The 18,851-nt window shown below is 44.1% G+C and overlaps 1 pseudogene; it reads left to right on the plus strand.

The window, feature by feature from the left end:
- The first annotated feature begins 889 nt into the window (after positions 1 to 889).
- LOC109476682 lies at positions 890 to 10,305 on the plus strand (annotated as a pseudogene).
- Positions 10,306 to 18,851: the final 8,546 nt, after the last annotated feature.

Consider the following 18,851-nt stretch of genomic DNA (forward strand, 5'->3'; position numbering starts at 1 on the left):
GTGAGTGTTGGCGGCGTCTTGGCACATTGCGTCGAAGGTGGGAGCACACGTGCTCATGTGGCAGCATCTGCACACCCAGGAAGTTACGCAGTAGTCTGTAGACGCCCTCCCGCCGGTGGGACGCCTCTTGAAGTCCTGAAAATAGAAAATGCGCCAAATTTATGTTTATAACACAGGTCACACTACTGATGACATGATAATGTGAAAGTATAAAGGGTTTATAAATCGGGGTTTATAATACGGGTAATACTATGAATCAATCATAGAAAGATATAAACAGTGGGAAATATCTCTGAGCCAATATTGGGACCAACACAGTGAAGTTGATCTACAAATATAGCAACTTGGAATTTTTAATATTTCTGTACCTTTAGAGAAACTGACATCTAAGACATTATGTAATCAGATAAAAGCAAAAGAAGTAAGACAAAGTACATGTATTGATGACTGGAGTGAAACACTTGATGTTAAACCTTTGGATAAGAAATTGATATGGAAAAGTTTAACAGTAAATATTAAAGAAAACAAATTGAAAGAATTCAATTTCAAACTTTTGCATAATATCCTTCCCTGTAAAGTGAAACTGAACAAATGGCAAAATTAGGAATCAAGCAGGTGAAGTATATAGTCCAATGTGCACACTATGTAATGTTAAGGAAATCTACATGCATATGTTTGTAAATTGCAAAAGGCTGGGTAACTACTGGGAAAAGGTTAAAAATAGATTGAATCACCATGGCACTAGAGTTAAGATAAACAAATTGTCAATATTTTTTGGAGTGGACCTCCTCCACAACCTGACTTGCTGACTTGAATAGGTTGTCCACCGTCCTCTGCCGTACACTGGCCTGAATGGTGGTTGGCCGCGGTGTTCATTGTCGGTGGATGGATGTGTCTGGCCAAGACCTGGTATTGTGACGGGACGTTCTTCGTCGTGCTGCCGCCCTTCGGTGTGCACGCGTTCATCCGACAAGGCAGAGACTACAAGCAAGTCCCCCTCGTCCTGATGAGCCGCAGAGAGAAGGAAGACTACACAGAGGTAGTGCAGGATTTACTTCAAAACATATTGCTTATTTTCGTGGATTTTGTAGGATTTGCCTCATTGTTTGTTTTTGTAAAACTGTACTGTCGGGCGCCATGTCTTGGCAATTTATAATTTATGACACATTTGCTCCTCCAGGACGCGGAGGTTCCATCATCCAATTCGCACCTTATCGTTCTTATTGTCGTTTTTCCTTCCTTCGAGCCCTAGCGATGCCGCGGACACGGCGTAGCAAACGCTCAACGGGGAACGTGACAGGAGACGGCGGAGCCGGCCACGAAGAGCACCCGCCACCACAACCTCCGCCGACTGACATCCAGACCCGCCAACGTCAGTTGGCGGAGCTCACGTCGGCTACCCATACCATCCAGCGGAACCTCGCCGCCATCGTGCCCCAGGCAGAACCTGGCGCCCAGCCTCCTTCCTCGCAGCAGACGCTCAACACCTCCACATCTGGCCCCCCCACCCTGCCACCGACTCACCTGGACACCATCCCAGGAAATCCAGCTGACACCCTCGCGTCGTCTGTACTAGGTAACGTAAAAAAAAAAGAAAGACTAAAATGTATAAAAAAATATGAAACGCTTCGCGAATTTGCGTGTCATCCTAGCGCTACTTTCCCCCGTGTGTCTCCAAATTTTGGAACATTTGGAACAATTGTAACATTTGGACCCCATTGGTCAGAAGTAGGGGGAGATGGACCAATCACGTGCACGGTGGGCACAGAACCAGATTCAAGATGGCGGCCAGTTTGTAGTTCGGCGGACAGTCTGTATTCCGGCGGTTTGGTGAGTATTTTCTTGAAATTCTACCGTATGTGTGACGTACATCGATTGTAAGGGTACGTAACAGATAAACAAACAACTGTGTCGAATATCTTACGGGATTTGGTGTCAATTTGAGCAGGGGGGAAAGAATCGAACCGACTTTTATGTGGACGCAGCGGTCAGGCTATTATTAATATACTGTATATACATTATGCGTTTCAATTCATAGAATTGCTGGTCAGAGAATTGCTTTATTCTTAACTGAGCTCTTTCTCTATGAAATGTTGTGATGAGCTCAAGATATATATTACTGTAATATTACACTTAACACCCACGTAGCATAATTTCTAGATGCTATTAAATAGTGAAATATGTCTGCATTATTGTCGCAGACCTGTTTATGAAGTATTGTCACATACCTGTTTATGAAGTATTAGAAGTAGTTCATGCTTATTATTATATTTTTCCAGTATACGCCACAGTTTCAATATCATGCCAAAACTCGGGCCAACTTCCAAGGAGTGGCGAAAAAGGTTCCAGCAGTATGCTGATGGCACCTTCAAGTTCAGCAAGGGCCAGAAACCAAGGCGGGGCACAGCATGGGACAAACTGCTGAAGAGGATTGATGCTTGTCCCAAGCAAGCCAACAGAAGCTCCAGCTGTGACGTCATGGGAAGGTAGCCTCCTTCGCAGTCTTGTTGGGGGTCGGCGTTATTTTTTCTCTGAGCGACGCGAGTAATATGCGGCCGCGAGGGACGATTTGCTGCCGAGGGAGTTTTTGCCACGGAGAGCAGGTTTCGCGCTCCACACTTGTGTATATACATTTTACTTTTTTAAACAATGCATAACAAGAAGTCATGTCTGTTTAAGGTGATGACTTCCACGTTCCACAGTTCGAGCAACTGAAGGACATGGCGAAGGCTTTGTGGAAAACCTGGCCACAAGACCCTTCTCACACACAGCAGGTGGACGATGAGTTGTACAAGTTTAACCACCGACTGCTGTTCCACCTGCTGTTGTACACAGACCTGAGACAGTGCATCAGGTAATGTTTTTTTATCTGGATAGGTCACTTTATAAATCCATCACTGGTGTTATCTATACCAATCAAAATCTTCTAATTACAGTGGAAAAATTAGAGCATGTGATTAACTATCATAGAATGATATTTACAAAATAGTTACAGACATATTTACAGGAGATAAAGACAATACTTCATGTTCCACATGTAGGAATGTCTGTTTAGAAAGAGGGCATTTCCAAATGCTACAAATTCTAATGCATGTGAATGCTGTTTTTAATGGAAACATTTTGTGTTTTGTCAGAAATGGGAATGGGACAGCAATTGTGGAACACTGGAAGTTGTGGTTTCCACTCTTCGTAGGAACAGGAAGAGGGAACTACAGCTACGAGTGTGTGAATCTCATAGCCAACCTTCAGGCTGACTGGTCAGAGAGGACAGCATACGTAGCGACTGCAAACCGGACTGTCAACCTGCATGGCAAGTCGGGCCACGGAAAGCCAGTCGACATGCTGGTGGAGCATTACAACAGGTGACCTTGAACAACATTTTTCCAATACATGTACTTAAAAAAAATGACAAGTTATTGCCAGGAAATGTTTTAGTTCTTTTGAAGTGAATCTTCATTTGGAGAATCCAAAAGGGGCATGTTCACTGCCTGCAGGACCCGGCAGGTGTTCAACTGTATGTCCAGACAGGGTCTCTGATGAAGGGAGGAGTAACACTGCCAGTCTTCAGGTGTGCCAGGGGGTCAACATCCTTGGAGTCGTTCCACCTGCACCAGAACAGATTCATTCCAGGTGGATATGTCTTGCATATTATTCCTCTTGAATTTTTAAGCAATCATTTAATTTCTTACTTGTGGCATTTGTACAAATGTCTTTCGGTTCATATAGTGGATTCATGTTTTTAAACTGTTTACCAGGTACCAGCGCAAGCGACCTGCACTTCCAAGCCTATCTACTTGAAGGTCTGGCTCGCTGGAATGAAGACAGGACGGCAGCGGCAGTGTCTGGTAGGCCGGAGCATCGCATGTACAACAGAGGGATGTGGAAAGCCCTGAACCAGCTGAGCACTTCTGTTCTTGGCAAACAACAGATGCAGCCAGTGAGACAGATTGGCAAATACACAGGTATGTATGAAAATATACTATGTTAACATTGACTTCATTTCTGTTGTAGTTCAGTTCAGTAAGGCCATGTTAAAATAGTAACTTGCAAAAGGGCTGTTCATATGTGGTTATCATCAATTTATTTCAAACTTGCTATTTCTTTGTTCTGTTTTCATTAGGAGAGCTGATTGGCGTGGAGTACCTGTTCAGCCAAACAGGCAAGGTGCTACAAGATGACAGCCCTGACGACTCCAACAACCCTGATGACGGGCCGTTCTGTGATGGGGACAACACAGATGAGGGTTTTGTAGAGGAGGTGGAGGACAGCACCGTAGCTACAGCAGCTGTTGTTTTCACTGGTAAGTAGAGCCACATAGCTTTATGCCTTCATCTCAACGGTGAATCCTTGATGTTTTCAATGTGTCACTAAGTATTCTAATTTCATATGACTTTTGATTGTTATTTCAATCTGTACATAATTTGCATTGTACATAATTTGCAAGCCACTACTCCTCTCTTGTTAAATATGTTAACAATGTTATTCATGTGAATGGAGCATGCTGTAACTGATACTAACAAATGTAGCATCACTTCATCTTAGTGCTTTTTTAATGTCTTTCTCCAGCTTGCACCACACCGCCCAGCAGAAGTGTGGAGAGAGGCCCAGGACAGAGTCAACAACCTCCCAGCAGAAGTGCGGAGAGAGGCCCAGGACAGAGTCAACAACCTCCCAGCAGAAGTGTGGAGAGAGGCCCAGGACAGAGTCAACAACCTCCCAGCAGAAGTGTGGAGAGAGAACCAGGACAAAGTCAACAACCTCCTAGCAGAAGTGTGTAGAGAGGCCCAGGACAGAGTCAACAACCTCCCAGCAGATGTGTGGAGAGAGGCCCAGGACAGAGTCAACAACCTCCCAGCAGATGTGTGGAGAGAGGCCCAGGACAGAGTCAACAACCTCCCAGCAGATGTGTGGAGAGAGGCCCAGGACAGAGTCAACAACCTCCCAGCAGATGTGTGGAGAGAGGCCCAGGACAGAGTCAACAACCTCCCAGTGAGGAGATGGGTAAGGGGTTATTTCATAACCTTTGATTGTTATTTCCAAATCTGCATAATTTGCAAGCCACTACTCCTCTGTTGTTTAATGTATGTCAGCAATTTTATTTATGTGAAGGGAGCGGGGTGTATCTTACTAACAAATGTATGCTTTTTTAATGTCTTTTTCCAGCTTGCACCACACCGCCCAGCTCCAGTGAGTCTTTGGTATGCCCTGACAACATAGAGGGGTTTGAGAAGGTTGGTGCCTTGGCATCCTTCCTCGTCTCACTGTGCGACAGAGAGGGGCCACTGAACAACACACAGGCAGACAGGATTGCTGAACTGTGGAGAAATCTTCTGCCTTATGACCAACAACCAACTGCCTTCGCACCGCGGTACACGACCAAACAAAAAGGGGGGTTCAAGGCCTCGAAGTCTGCAGAAAAACCGAGCCATGCTGGGGTGGAAAGCACTAAAAGGTATGAGTGCTGGTTACTGTCAAACTTGAAAACATTGTGTGCCCATTGAGTCAATCACAAAACTGATAACTGTTGTTAGTAGGCATGATACATTCTACTACAGTATATTATTTTCTTAGATTAATTTTTAAACAAGTGACATGTTTAGCTGGAAGACCAGAGGCAGATTTTACCAATGAACATCTTTTGCTGACCTTTTAATTATTCCCTTTCCCAGGTGTTTCCTCGGCAGCCTGAATGGACCAGCCCAGTGGCCAGACTGCAACCGGTATGTGGAGGCAGTGGTGTCCAAGCTGTGTGATCGTCACCCCACGCCTGTCCAGGCCAGAGGAAGGACAACTCTGCGCTGGTCATTAGTTTGTAGAGATTACAAGTCCATCAAGGACCGCGCGAGTGATGTCTAGTGCCAAAGTGTTAGCTTTAACAAACATACAGTTGTTTGACATAAATCAGCATACCTTGTTGTAGTGGTACAACAAGCGTGAGAAGAGACGGGAGAGGGAGATGCTTCGGCAGGGAATCAGACTAGCCCCACCAACTACTACTACTCCTGACCCTTTACCCCCTGCTAAAACCTTGCCAGAGGCACTGCCCCAGGTTAGCATACAGCCCCTGACTTTCAGTTTTCCAGTGAACACTACTGGACAGGCCCAAATAGGCCGTGGTAATCCCCCCCCCCCAAACTTCAGGGCCTACAACTGTACATGTGTCACAGCGAGTAATTTTTCCTGCTGGGTTTCTCCCTCCCCCACAATATCCTGCTACTATACCATCTCAATCACCTGCCCCTTCAACAAGTATGGGGAACAGAAGTAGGTACTACTATTTAAAACGTAAGAAAAAAGAGGAGGATAGGGGTATGCCAGTCACATTCTACAATCGTCAGACAGATGCAATCAGATGTAGGAAGTGTGGTTTGCCCAGAAATGATGGCGGGCATAAACAGTACTTTGGCAACTGGTTCTGTCCAGCGACTGAAACTAAGACGTATGAAGAGTGGAAGGCCGAACTACAGGGTAAGGGATATGGTAAAAAAAAGCCCCAAAACAGTATATTTTCTATGCATTGTACAACTTGCATTTTTTTTATCCAGAGGGAAACTTGGAAATTATGTATGTGTACTGGGTACTGAAACTTTGGAAATTATGTATGCAAACAAAACCTCTCCTTGGACCAATGGTCCAATGCCTTCTTAATCTTCTAGTTTGTGTATATCCAACACCACCCTCACCACAGTTCCCAGCTCATCGCATATCACCACCTCATCCGTACCTTAGCCTCTTTCCGCCAGTTCAGGGACGGGTCCCCTACCACATCTTGGGCCACCCCACACTTGCAACTCTATGTCGATGCTCTCCACACCGCCCCTTTCTCAACCCCCGCTCCTGCTCCCAAACCATAGCCGACTTACAACATCCCTTCTGGGTGTTGTTTTCAACACCACAGGCCAAATGGACAGTGCTTTAAGCACGATTGCACTTGGAAGCACTCGTGCTTCCACTGTTCCCGGGCACACAAAGCGCCCCAGTGCCCCCAAACCGCCAATTCCCCCAACTCACGCACGCCCTCCAACTCTAACAACAAACGGTAAGCTCCTACGACAATTTGCACATTTGCAAAAACAAATGCATAATTTTGTGGATTGATGGATGCAATTCGTTTTGCAAATTTGTCGTTATAGGTGTTCCGGGCAATCAAGGATCTGCTGGCCAGGGACCCTCGGGTTGAGAACGTTGTTATGGACTTCGAGGACGGGATGTGGGGTGGGGGGTGAGAGCCGTCTTCCCGACGTGAAGCAGGAAGGGCTGTGCATTTCATCTGACAACGGCGATCTATCGCAAGATACGGAGGATCGGTATGTACATGACATGTTTAATATTTTGTATTTCGAATGTGAAAATTAAGTAATCTTTTTAATGTTTGGAATTTATGCACAGATGTACTAGTATTTCGAATGGCAACTCTAAGTACACTACCAAAAATGCCAATCTTGTTTTTCTTCAGAGAAGAAAACTTTTCTTCCACTGAGAAAATTATTCTTCACCCAAGAAAAAAATCTTGTCCATGAGACAAGAATTTCAAGAAACTGCATTTTAGCATATTTTTCTTGTGGTAAGATTTCTTTTCTTACATATCTTGAACTAAACACCCTTAGAATATTATTCTTGCAGTAAGAATTTCTAAGTTTTCTAGAAAACCATTCTGTACACAAGAAAAGATTTCTTGAACTAAGAGCTAAGTGTTCTTGTAGCAAGAAAACCATTCTGCCCACAAGAAGAGATTTCTGGAACTAAGATCTAACTCTTCTTATGGCAAGAAAACCATTCTGTACACAAGAAAAGATTTCTTGAACTAAGATCTAACTGTTCTTGTAGTAAGAAAACCATTCTCCCCACAAGAAAAGACTTCTTGAACTAACATCTAACTGTTCTTGTGGCAAGAAAACCATTCTGTACACAAGAAAAGATTTCTTGAACTATGAGCTAACTGTGCTTGTAGCAAGAAAACCATTCTGCCCACAAGAAAAGAAATACAATGTATATATAAAGTGCTACATGTACCTAAATATAAAAGACAATAATGTATAGCAACTAAATGTTATTTTGAAAAGCATTTGGACAGTATAGAGATGTTTATTATCACATTGATTTTTGTACAATGTATCTAATTAAAAATATAAAATCAGTCCATCAACATTCTTGGAATGGAAACAGTTTAACAGTAACTTTCAAAATATTATACGATGTATAACTAACAAGCCATTATGATTTCAGAATACAGATCGTATCACATTCTGATCAGAAGCATATTCAGCAAAAACTACAGTTTTCGCAAATAGAATTGACAAAGTCACACCCTTTGGACACCTGAAAAACAACAGGAAAGACCTGTGTTAGTTTGCATGCGAGCACTGAAGGCAACAAGTCAAAAGAGGATGCTAAAATACTATTTTTATTACTTGGAGTAAACAATTTAAAATTATATCATAAAGCACTGTAATAAACTTCACTATACAATACACCAGAGATATATGATTTGACTTTGAAATCAACCCCAATGGCGTTGTAACAATATTTTGGCTATGAAGTCTAAAAACAATGTCAACAGATCTTAGAAGTGGGGAGGGGGGCGCGCTTACCTTCAATCTGTTTGGTTTCATGCTTTTTCTGTTGCAAAGTTGGTTTCTTCAGCAAGCTGACCACGATCACCATTGCTTCACATGTACACAAGGTCCTTTTTGATTTGATTTTGACTTCAAATCTGACATGAGTCAGTAACTGACAAAAATAAGTAACCAGCGCGGCTCCTACATTTGACTTATGTTCAAAACCCCCTAACTGCATTCTGGGATTTGAATCAACCAATCAGGGGTTTAGAAAAGGTCACATGACAAGAAAAAACTAGAAAAAAGTTCTTACATCATCTTGAACATTACCAGGCAAAATAAGAATCATCTTTCTTAAACTTTCTGGTATTTTCTTAAATGTTGCTAAGAAAAACAAGAATGGCATTTCTTAAACTTTCTAGGGAAGAAAATCAAGAATGTTTAAGAATATAATACTAGCCATATCTTCAGCCTAATCAAAGATTAATTTTATATGAGACTTTCTTGTTTTTTTTCTTATCAGTATTTGTCAAGAAAGATAAGAACTTAATTCTTGTATTTTCTTAAATGTTGCCAAGAAAAACAAGAATGATCTTTCTTAGCTTTCTAGTCAAGAAAAACAAGAAACTTTAAGAAAGAAACACTAAGCAGAGCTTTATTCTAATAAAGATTTAGATAATTGAATTTCTTGCTTTTCCAATCAGTGTTTGCCAAGAAAGGCAAAAACCAAATTCTTGTATTTTCTTAAACATTGCAAAGAAAAACAAGAATGGCCTTTTTCAATTGTTCTAGGTAACATGAACAAGAAAGTTTTTGACATACACAAGAAAAAAAAACTTAAATCTGATCACTTTGATGTCAGGTAAGAAAGAAATCTTCCATGGAGATTAAATAAGAAAATTTAACTAAGTCTGAGAGAATTTCAAGATTAAAAGAATTTTAATCTTGTAACTTAGAATCTTCCCTAGAAATATTGTCTTTACTAAAGAAATTTCAAGATTAAAAGAATTCTAATCTTGTAAGTTAGAATCTCCTCTAGAAATATTTCTTCACCGAAGAAAAATCAAGATTTAAAGAAGCCTATTTTAGAAAAATTATCTCCACTCAAGAAAAATGAGAAAATTGTTCTTGGTGCAAGAATGTAGGTATACAGAAAATTAATTTTGTTCTTATTTTTTTCTTATTATTCTCCCCCAAAGAAAAACTTTCTTCCCATGAGAAAATAAGAAAAACAAGAAAAAGCATTTTTGGTAGTGTATAATTTTTCATCTCGTATTTTAGGACTCCAGCCGGCCTATTACGAGAAGGCGGGGGCGTACAAGCTGATGAGGAAGCTCATGGTACTACATTTATTGCCGGCGGAGCACATCCGGCGTGCCTTCGAGAAGCGCTGACAGTCAACCCCTTGATCGCCGAACTGACAGCCTACATGGAGCAGGAGTGGTTGAACAACAGCGTGTGGAGCGTGGAGGAATGGTCAGTGGACTTTCTGCCTGTGCGCACCAACAATGCTACCGAAGGGTATCATACTCGCCTTAACAAGAAGGCGCAGCACAGTCTGCCCTTCTACCTGCTGGTGGACCTTCTACATGAGGAGTCTCGGTATGTCAAGCTGGTGAGCATGAACAGGCTGACGCGCTACAAGCACAAGCCCTACCGGTACCGGGCACTGAGAAGCCGCCTGTTTGAGTTGTGGGAGGAGTACCGCAGGGGAGAGAGGTCGACTTCATCGTCCACAACTGATTGAATGTATGCACAATGTTTTAATTGCTTTTTAATGTATATTTCATGTTTCTTGTGCGCTGTGTCGCGTATGTATGGGCCGGTCCACAACTGATAGAATGTATGCATAATGTATGAACAATGTTTTTTTTTTGCTTTTTAATGTATATTTCATGCTTTTGTGGCGATGACTTGTATCTTTAGCATAATACAAGTTTTTTCCGTCCACATATATAATGTTTTAGATTTAATGATCTGCACATGCACACAAATCAGGGCAGCTTTCATCTTGATGTCTACAATACAGTCATACTGTACGTATTGATCAATTGTTAGCTCAAATACCCCAATTCTGTCTGTCTGTTAATCGTTGATTGGAGTAGGATTCTATTTATGAAGATACACAAGATATATCAGCACGTTCTTCTCCCCCGCAGGTATGGATGCTGATGTCAACATGCCACGAGCCAGGACAGACACATCGCACATGCGACCCCCCGACCTGCAGGAATGGCTGCTGATGTCGACATGCCACCAGCCAGGTCAGACACATCGCACATCAGACCCCCCGACCTGCAGGAATGGACACACCGCACATGAGACCCCGCCGACCTGCAGGTATGGCTGCTGATGTCAACATGCCACGAGCCAGGACAGACACACCGCACATGAGACCCCCCCAACCTGCAGGAATGGACACACCGCACATGAGACCTCCCCAACCTGCAGGAATGGACACACCGCACATGAGACTCCCCCGACCTGCAGGAATGGCTGCTGATGACACACCGCACATGAGACCCCCCCGACCTGCAGGAATGGCTGCTGATGTCAACATGCCACGAGCCAGGACAGACACACCGCACATGCGCCCCCCGACAGTGGATGAATCCCAGAGTGGAGCCGTATGGTTTCACGCCTAGGATGCAGCTAGGGTACAGATCTAGAATGCCCACTGCACATTATAATAAGTACTACCGGTACCCCCGGTACAGTTATTGAAGAGTACATGGAGTACATGGCGTGGACACGGGCAAGTAGGAACAAAACTAGGCAGCCATCGAGAGGGGCTGGGAGCGAACTGGCATCCCAGCCGTGATCGAGAAGGCACGCCGGTAAAGTTTGGAACTTTGATACAGTATCTGTATCTTCCAAGAATGGAGATCAGAAGAATGAGGAGAAGAGAAGTGGGTACTCCAGAGCCAAAAACAAACGAGTAAAACCCGAGAAAAATGAGACTAAAACAAATAGGAACAAGAACAATACTAAAAGAAATCTTTTAAGTCTTAAAAGCTCACCGCAACCCGGCCTTGCTACACAACCTGAAAGAGAACCACTTTCTCCCCGTCTACGTCCCAGCCAGCTGCACCGGGGAGCTGCAACCTCTGGACGCCGACGGGGGGATCAACGACCTGCTAAAGCGCGATCTGAATGCCAGTTTCGTCAAGTTCTACGCCGACAGCTTCGCCAGGGAGAGGAATTCGAAGGAGGGCCCTGAAGTCAAGGTGAAATCGACAACACTCAAGCCGCTCCACGCCAGATAGCCAGCAGTCATGTCCATAGTGAGAAGTTGCGCTACTATATTATGTAAACCTAAGATGCCGTGCCTTCGCAGCAGCATACATTTTGGTACAAAAACGCAAGAGCTGCGAGTTTGCATTAAAAAAAATCCGAAAATCCTTGGACTTTGTCCTTGATGTATCTTTTTACAGCTAACTTGCATGTTTTGATCAATGTCCATATTTTGATATACATTTGTACGGCTTGCTTGCATGTTTGATGTACTGTAGAATCTTGCTGTGTAAAATTGATTGGATCTTAATGATTCTTATCATTCATTTGTTCTTTCACAATCCCTGCTCTTGAGTTTTGATGAAAACCGGCATCCCAGCGATGATCGAGAAGGCACGCCGGTAAAGTTTGGAACTTTGATAAAGTAACTGTACCTTAATCTAGTTTTAGAATTTATAGACTGAAGATCACATGTAGATATTATCTGATGTACTAGTAGTGTGTGAACTGTAGCCACATTTCATCGTACATTGTACTTGTAACATTTGTGAATCTTGTCAACGTTTGTAAACAAAGACGACCGCCATGTTTTCCTTTGTTCTGTGAACGCTAGAGTCTGATCTTCCCCGTACACTTGTATCCCCGATCTTGATGCTTTGGTCCTCACCCCACCGGCACCACCGACTAGTGCGACCCTCGAGGACCGCTTCTTCAGGAAGCCGCCGACCCAGCCAGCCCAGGCCGGCCCCTCTCGGCTATCCACAAGAACACAGACTCCATCATGGCTGTCCTGTCGCGCATGGAACGGAAACTGGCGGCTGTGGACCTGCGATTGGAGGCCTTGCAGTCGGAGGTCCGGGCTTCCCGACAGACGCCCAGTATACGAAGCGAACCTGGGCCCGAGAAGGGAACAAGAAGAACCATGTGTCTGTCCAGTTTGTAAATAGACAGGAAACTTAGTTCCCTTCGGAGTTTACGAAGAAGAGAATCGTTGTACTGTGGCTGTGCCGAGTCAAAGAATCCTGCCGAACCCGAGGTGAAGGAGTTTCACTTGTTACAACTGGTGTCAGAAGTGGGATTCAAGTTCTAACAACGGCAAGTCTCGAGGCACAAAGAAAAATAGCGACACGTGCAGCAGAGATCAAACTCGTCAAGTTTTCGGGAAGAAATGCGGACTTCAACGCGTGGTACTCACAGTTCAAGAGGATTGGAAGCCTGACAAGTTGACAACTACCCGCTTTACCTTATGTTACACCTAGAGGGGCCAGGCTTAGAATACGCGGAGAGCTTGGGCGACGTCGTAACTGGTAATTTGGTGGGGTTACACAAAGCACTACCCGACAAGTTCGGGGTGGCAGAGCCCTCGCGGACGTCATTCGGTAAGTAGAGGAGCTCAAGCTGGACCTGGCGTTCTTGCAGGAGGAGCAGGGCGCCACCGGAGTTCTGCCACAGGAAGTCAAATTTAACAGATCCTGTTCCATCAGAAGTTGAAAGCCATCCAACCGAGGCTTCCCTCATTTGTTCCACGGAACTTTTTTTAACTTAAAAGTTAGCAGCCTCAGCGATGGACACACTATCAAGACATGACAGACAGAACACCATGTACCATATGCTTTCGGTACAAGTAGAGATGATAGTAGTGGCCCCCGCAAAGTACTCAGTATAGGCATGAGATAAGTTACATCTTAAGCAGACTGGAAGCAGCAATGAGAAATCTTGCCCTCATCAGTATCAGTTTCACAGTATTAGCTACCATGAGGCAACCTTCTCCATATTACTATGTGTACTTGGAACAAGTTATTAATAGCTTGCAGGCATCTACAGGATGATATAGAACAGATGCATTCATTTTATGCCAAGAAAGGAGAGGATGTTGACTCCTACAGGTACAGAGTTTCCCAGGACTACAGCAGGGGAAGACCACGGAAGCACATAACCGAGCAACAGATCTCATACCTGCGTGAACTAGGGTTTACATGGCTGCAGATTGCTGAACTGTTAGGGGTCTCGTTTAGCACATTGAAAAGGAGACAGAGGGAGTTTGCATGGGCGGGACGAGACAACTATAAAGACATCACAGAGGAAGACTTGGACCGGACTGTTGTTGGTCTAAAAAGACTATTGCCCAACCATGGACAGAACTATCTTTGGGGTCTACTTAAGTCTCAAGGAATATATGTGACCAGGCAAACACTTCGGGATTCCATTCACAGGGTTGATCCCATCAACCCAGCTTTGCGGTGGTTTCTGACGACCTCTCGTGTATCATATTATGTACCTTATCCTAATGCTCTGTGGCATATTGACAACCATATGAAACCGCACAATCCTAGACAGTTGTATATTTTCTGAAGGTGTAGGTGAACGGTTCGGTTTTAGGGTTCGGTGGTAGGGTTGTGAGGCAGTTTTCGACGTTTAAATAGATAGTCTTATTAATATTGCAATATGGTCGGGGCGGCGCCGTACTTAGCTCCTTTCGACAGGAGAGTCGCAAAGTTTAATGGCCCCCTCTGTTCCCCAAATCACCTGACTGTGCGGGAATTCATCGAAGAGATGCGGTCGGTGTTTCGGCTATGTAACGTTCAAGATGACGCTCGAGAGACTGTTCCAGGCACTTTTAGCCAGTTTTGATGACATGACTAGCCACAGGGATTACCTGGGGCAGTTTTACGCCAGAGACCAACGTAGGGGGGGAAAATATCAGGGAGTTCGCTCTGTCTCTTAAAGAGCTCTTGAACAAAGCTGAAGAGAGAGCCCAACCGCCGGCCGCCGAGGGCGCGGCCGCCGCTGCAGTCGAGTCAAGTGATTGTACACAACTTCGCTAGTGCATATAATTATAGGGTATTTGGGGTATCCATGAAGAAAGTAGACAGTGTGATTACTACAGTTTTAAGCAAACTAGCTGGAAAAACAGTAGATCGCCTTCCAAGCCAGGGCCTCAAGTCCAGACTTATTTTTAAGGCTAGAATTCTGGCCCAGCGGCAGGTTGCAGAAGCCATAATTGTAGGAGCTGTTGACACAGAAAGGGGAAACTGTTTACACCAAGATGGAACATCGAAGTTATTTAAAAAATACCGAACTTTTGATTAACACTTCCATCTGGAAAAACGTTAACAATGTCAATGTAGAACAGCGTTCTCAGAGTCTTGTCAGGAGCTAGCGACTGCTGAAACGACTTGAAATATTGAAATATCTTCCAGAATACAGGTTTTGCCGGTCCACACACTGCAGCACTATTGACTGCAGCAGCAGGGGTAAAAAGTCCCTGGCCCGTACCCCTTTCGCTTGCAGCGGTAAGTCATTAATCTGTTAAATTGTGAAATAAATCTGCTTGTAATGTCATTAACTGTTGACAACTCATTGACATCACAAAGGAATACTACGAGGGGGTTCGTGGCTTTTTCCTTAAAAACACAAAAACACCTGCAGTAGTTGAGGACAGGCCGGAGGCACAGCCTCCAAAAAGCTCTGTGACAGCCTAAGTAATATCACACTCTCTCCATAAGAAAGGTTCTCCGCAAATATGATACTGCAATGGGTTCTTTTGACTAAAAGATTACATGTAAAGGCAGAATGTCTTGTTACAAAAGATCTCCCTTTGTAAGTATACTATAATTTTGATACTACCTGAAAAGCACTTATGTTAAATTGTGTCCTGTATACATGTATTGTTTCCATGCAAAATGAAATGTAAAAGATTTTAAACATGTCACTGATGCAAACTTACAGAAGCAGCCTACTCAATTAGCAAGTAATAAACACAAGCAGAGATGATGGTAGTGGCCCCCGAATGCCTGTAGACAGGATGCCCTTTCCTCTCATCGAGCACAATGCAAAAGTCTTCTCGGTGGACCATCCTGACCTGCTGTAATGTCCGAAAGAGTATGTGAACTACATGGAAACCATGTATGCCTACTTTGGCAACGAATGGGCAAGCCTTCACTCTGGGCCCATGCCGGGAGTGGTATGTGTGTCAACGAAGAAGAATAAGGGGTAGGCGCTCGAGAGAGAATGGAACTGTTGTCCCTCGCAAAGTGTGCTAATCAGCCAGAGTTTGACGTGCTAGCTGAGGCTATGAAGGAGCTAGAGCAGATTTAGGTGTGGCCCCCTTGGAGGATGGTGAGGAACTTCAAGAAGAGACAGAAACACAAATCTCCCTTCCATGGCTTCAACAAGAGGGTTGGGAGAAAGACTTATCACTTCCAACATGCACATCAAAATCGACCACAACTGAAGTAGACTCATCATCAGAACACATCCGCAGCTACTCCTTCCTCTTCTCATCAGCGTCACAATCAGAACGGACAGAACTACCAGAGGTTATGCAAGCCGAGGACCTTCAGAGACGCCACCACATCCAACCATGCAGACAGACCATCACAGACAAAACACCACATACATCCCTAGTAAACAAAGGGCGCAACAAGAAAAAAGCACCAGTACCTTTCACAGCGCCGCGGTGCAGCGTGCGCTGAGATCTTCCTCCACGTGGAGTTCTGACTGGGACTCGCTCAAGGAATATTTCTTTGACGGTGACACTTCGGAGCTGAAGGCCAAGGGTGTGTCTTTCCGGGCATCCGGTGATACGTCACGATCGGCGAAGATGTGCTTAAGATACAGGTACTCGGGGTCATAGTTCGCGTCGCGTGAAAAAAAAAAACAGCACTCCATGCCACGCTAGATTTTGACCATCTTCGCTTGTGAAAATGTCCGGCAAAAAAAGGTGTCTGCCTCCACCTGGGCCCATGAAGAGACCAAGCTGTTGCTATCCCTGTGGGGCCGGGAAGAAACGCAGAAGAAAAATGGGAAAGGTTCATAAGTTCATAAAAACAAGGACATCTATGACGAGATTTCCCGCGGCATGGCCGAGCATGGTTTTGAGAAGAATTGTGCCCAGTGTCGTAACAAGATCAAGAACCTCACCAGCAAGTATCGGGTGGTGTGTGACCTCAACCGAAAGAGCGGCAACAACAGGTCCACCATGCCGCTCTTCGATGAGCTGGACACGATTCTACATGACCATCCGAGCTACCGCCCTGTGACGTTTTAAGTTCCTGCAAGTAATTATCAGCACCAGGTTTTCAAACTACACACCATGGACAGCGGGACATACAATACACATGGACTTTTATCAATTTACGTCAGGCTCCAGAGGGTAAGCTGCGACCTGCGAAACATCGCCATGCTGGAAACAAGGAGATCCATTGAGATTGACTTACAAATCATCACTATGATTGTAACTAATGTAAGGATGGCGCCGGAAGCGAAACGTGAAGCTGTCCTTCAGAAGCTTCACAACTGTCCGAGGTATGACATGATGTCTTTTCAAGAAAGCCACAATAGGTGCCCGTAGAAGGTACAGTTACATTTATCGAGAAACCATATTTTTGTATTGTAGGCATGCTGTACATGTTAATCGATGTTGGCTATTTTGTATTTACACGCTCGTTCCGTCAGGATCAAGACCGCTTCGTTACCCCTGTAAGAATGATTAAAAGATTAAAAGGAATTAACCCGAACAAGTCAATGGGGCTTGATGATATACATCTTAGAGTACTGAAATAGACTGGCCATGCGATAGACTGTCCCATGACCCAAAGTGACACAGCCGGTGCCATTTTATACACGGAAAAGACTGTCACATTGTCAATATTATTAGATACAAATTCCAGCCTTTTGATATTTTTTCAGAAAGGACAGTTCTTTGCCTGGGACAAAAAGAACCTGTCATGCAATGACAACATCGACCACGGCGACGAAAAAATATAGACGAATAGCATAGACGAAATAATATGATCCATGGAATCATTGCATACGCCAACAACTTGTTCAAGTTGAAGCGTTGCAGCCAGGACACCGAAACTCCAGTAACGAGGCTAGAAAGGCTGGGAGTTCCTATCGCGAGAGACCCGGACTCTCTAGGACGTAATCCGTCAGACATGTTACAAGCAAATCCCGAGAATGGAAAAAACTCGAGGCAACATTGTCAGCGTGGAAGGGCAAAACTCCTTCATGCCTTTAGGTTACTACAGAACCGAGCAGTCCGAGAAATGTCAGTTCCAAGAAGAGAGGACTAACGTACACACCAGGCAAGTGACCGACATATAGGCAGCCCAGTTTGTCACAGGCTACACCTGGCAGCATCACAGGCGGCCAAGGACATCCCTAGTTAGTTTCTAGGAGAGGTAACAGAAACCAATGACAACGATCCCACTCACCTCAAAATTGTCTATCTTCAGAGATGAAAAAAAGAAAACAAAAATTGCTTTAAGTAACATTGAAGCAGGTGTGCTGTTTCTGTGGACAAGAGATTTGTATTCGCTTTGGCGAATGTATTTCCGATATCTAACAAGTACTTCACGCTGACCAATCACAATGAGATTTGTATAGCTCTAAATACTTTGGCTAAAACTTTTTTTTGCAAACTGATTTGGCGCATGACATGGACATTTCCATAATAAATCTGGTTGTTATTATTCGTTGTTGTTACTTTACCTAGGTTCCATCCGGTTTATATTTTTATTTTTAAATCGCAATTTAAAATGTTGGTAGTTTTTATCTGCTCTATGTATTTTAAATATTGTCATAATTGTAAATGTTGGCTTCATGTTTTGAATTTCATCGAACATGTCAAATAAAGCTGAATCTGAAAGATGGGCTTAAGAGTGCACAAGACCTGAACAGCAGGAAACAGAATGCATCTGAAGAAACAATGTTTGCCCTTGGGTGGGATGTTGACAGCTATAAAGAGAAAGAGAGAGAAAATTGAGACGGTTGTGGGAGAACTGTTAAACACGTTGGAGGACATGATTTCAACACTGGCAAGGGATAACTACCCTTCAGGACTGGGAAAGCTACTAGAACAGCTGCAGTTTTACCTCAAAGGCGTATACTCCAAGAAGAGGGAGGCAGCCAGCCATCTCTTGATCTTTATGATCAGTGATGAGCAACGGGCCCAGAAACCGTACGCCATACCAGTCAGGATCCTGCCATGCAGAGTGGTGAAAGATGCCCAGCTACGGAGCCTCAAGGATGAACTGCGGAGGGCCATAGTCCAAA

The sequence above is a fragment of the Branchiostoma belcheri genome, unplaced genomic scaffold (genome assembly GCF_001625305.1).
Source record: "Branchiostoma belcheri isolate BF01 breed outbred unplaced genomic scaffold, Haploidv18h27 scaffold39, whole genome shotgun sequence".
Lineage (NCBI taxonomy): Eukaryota > Metazoa > Chordata > Leptocardii > Amphioxiformes > Branchiostomatidae > Branchiostoma > Branchiostoma belcheri.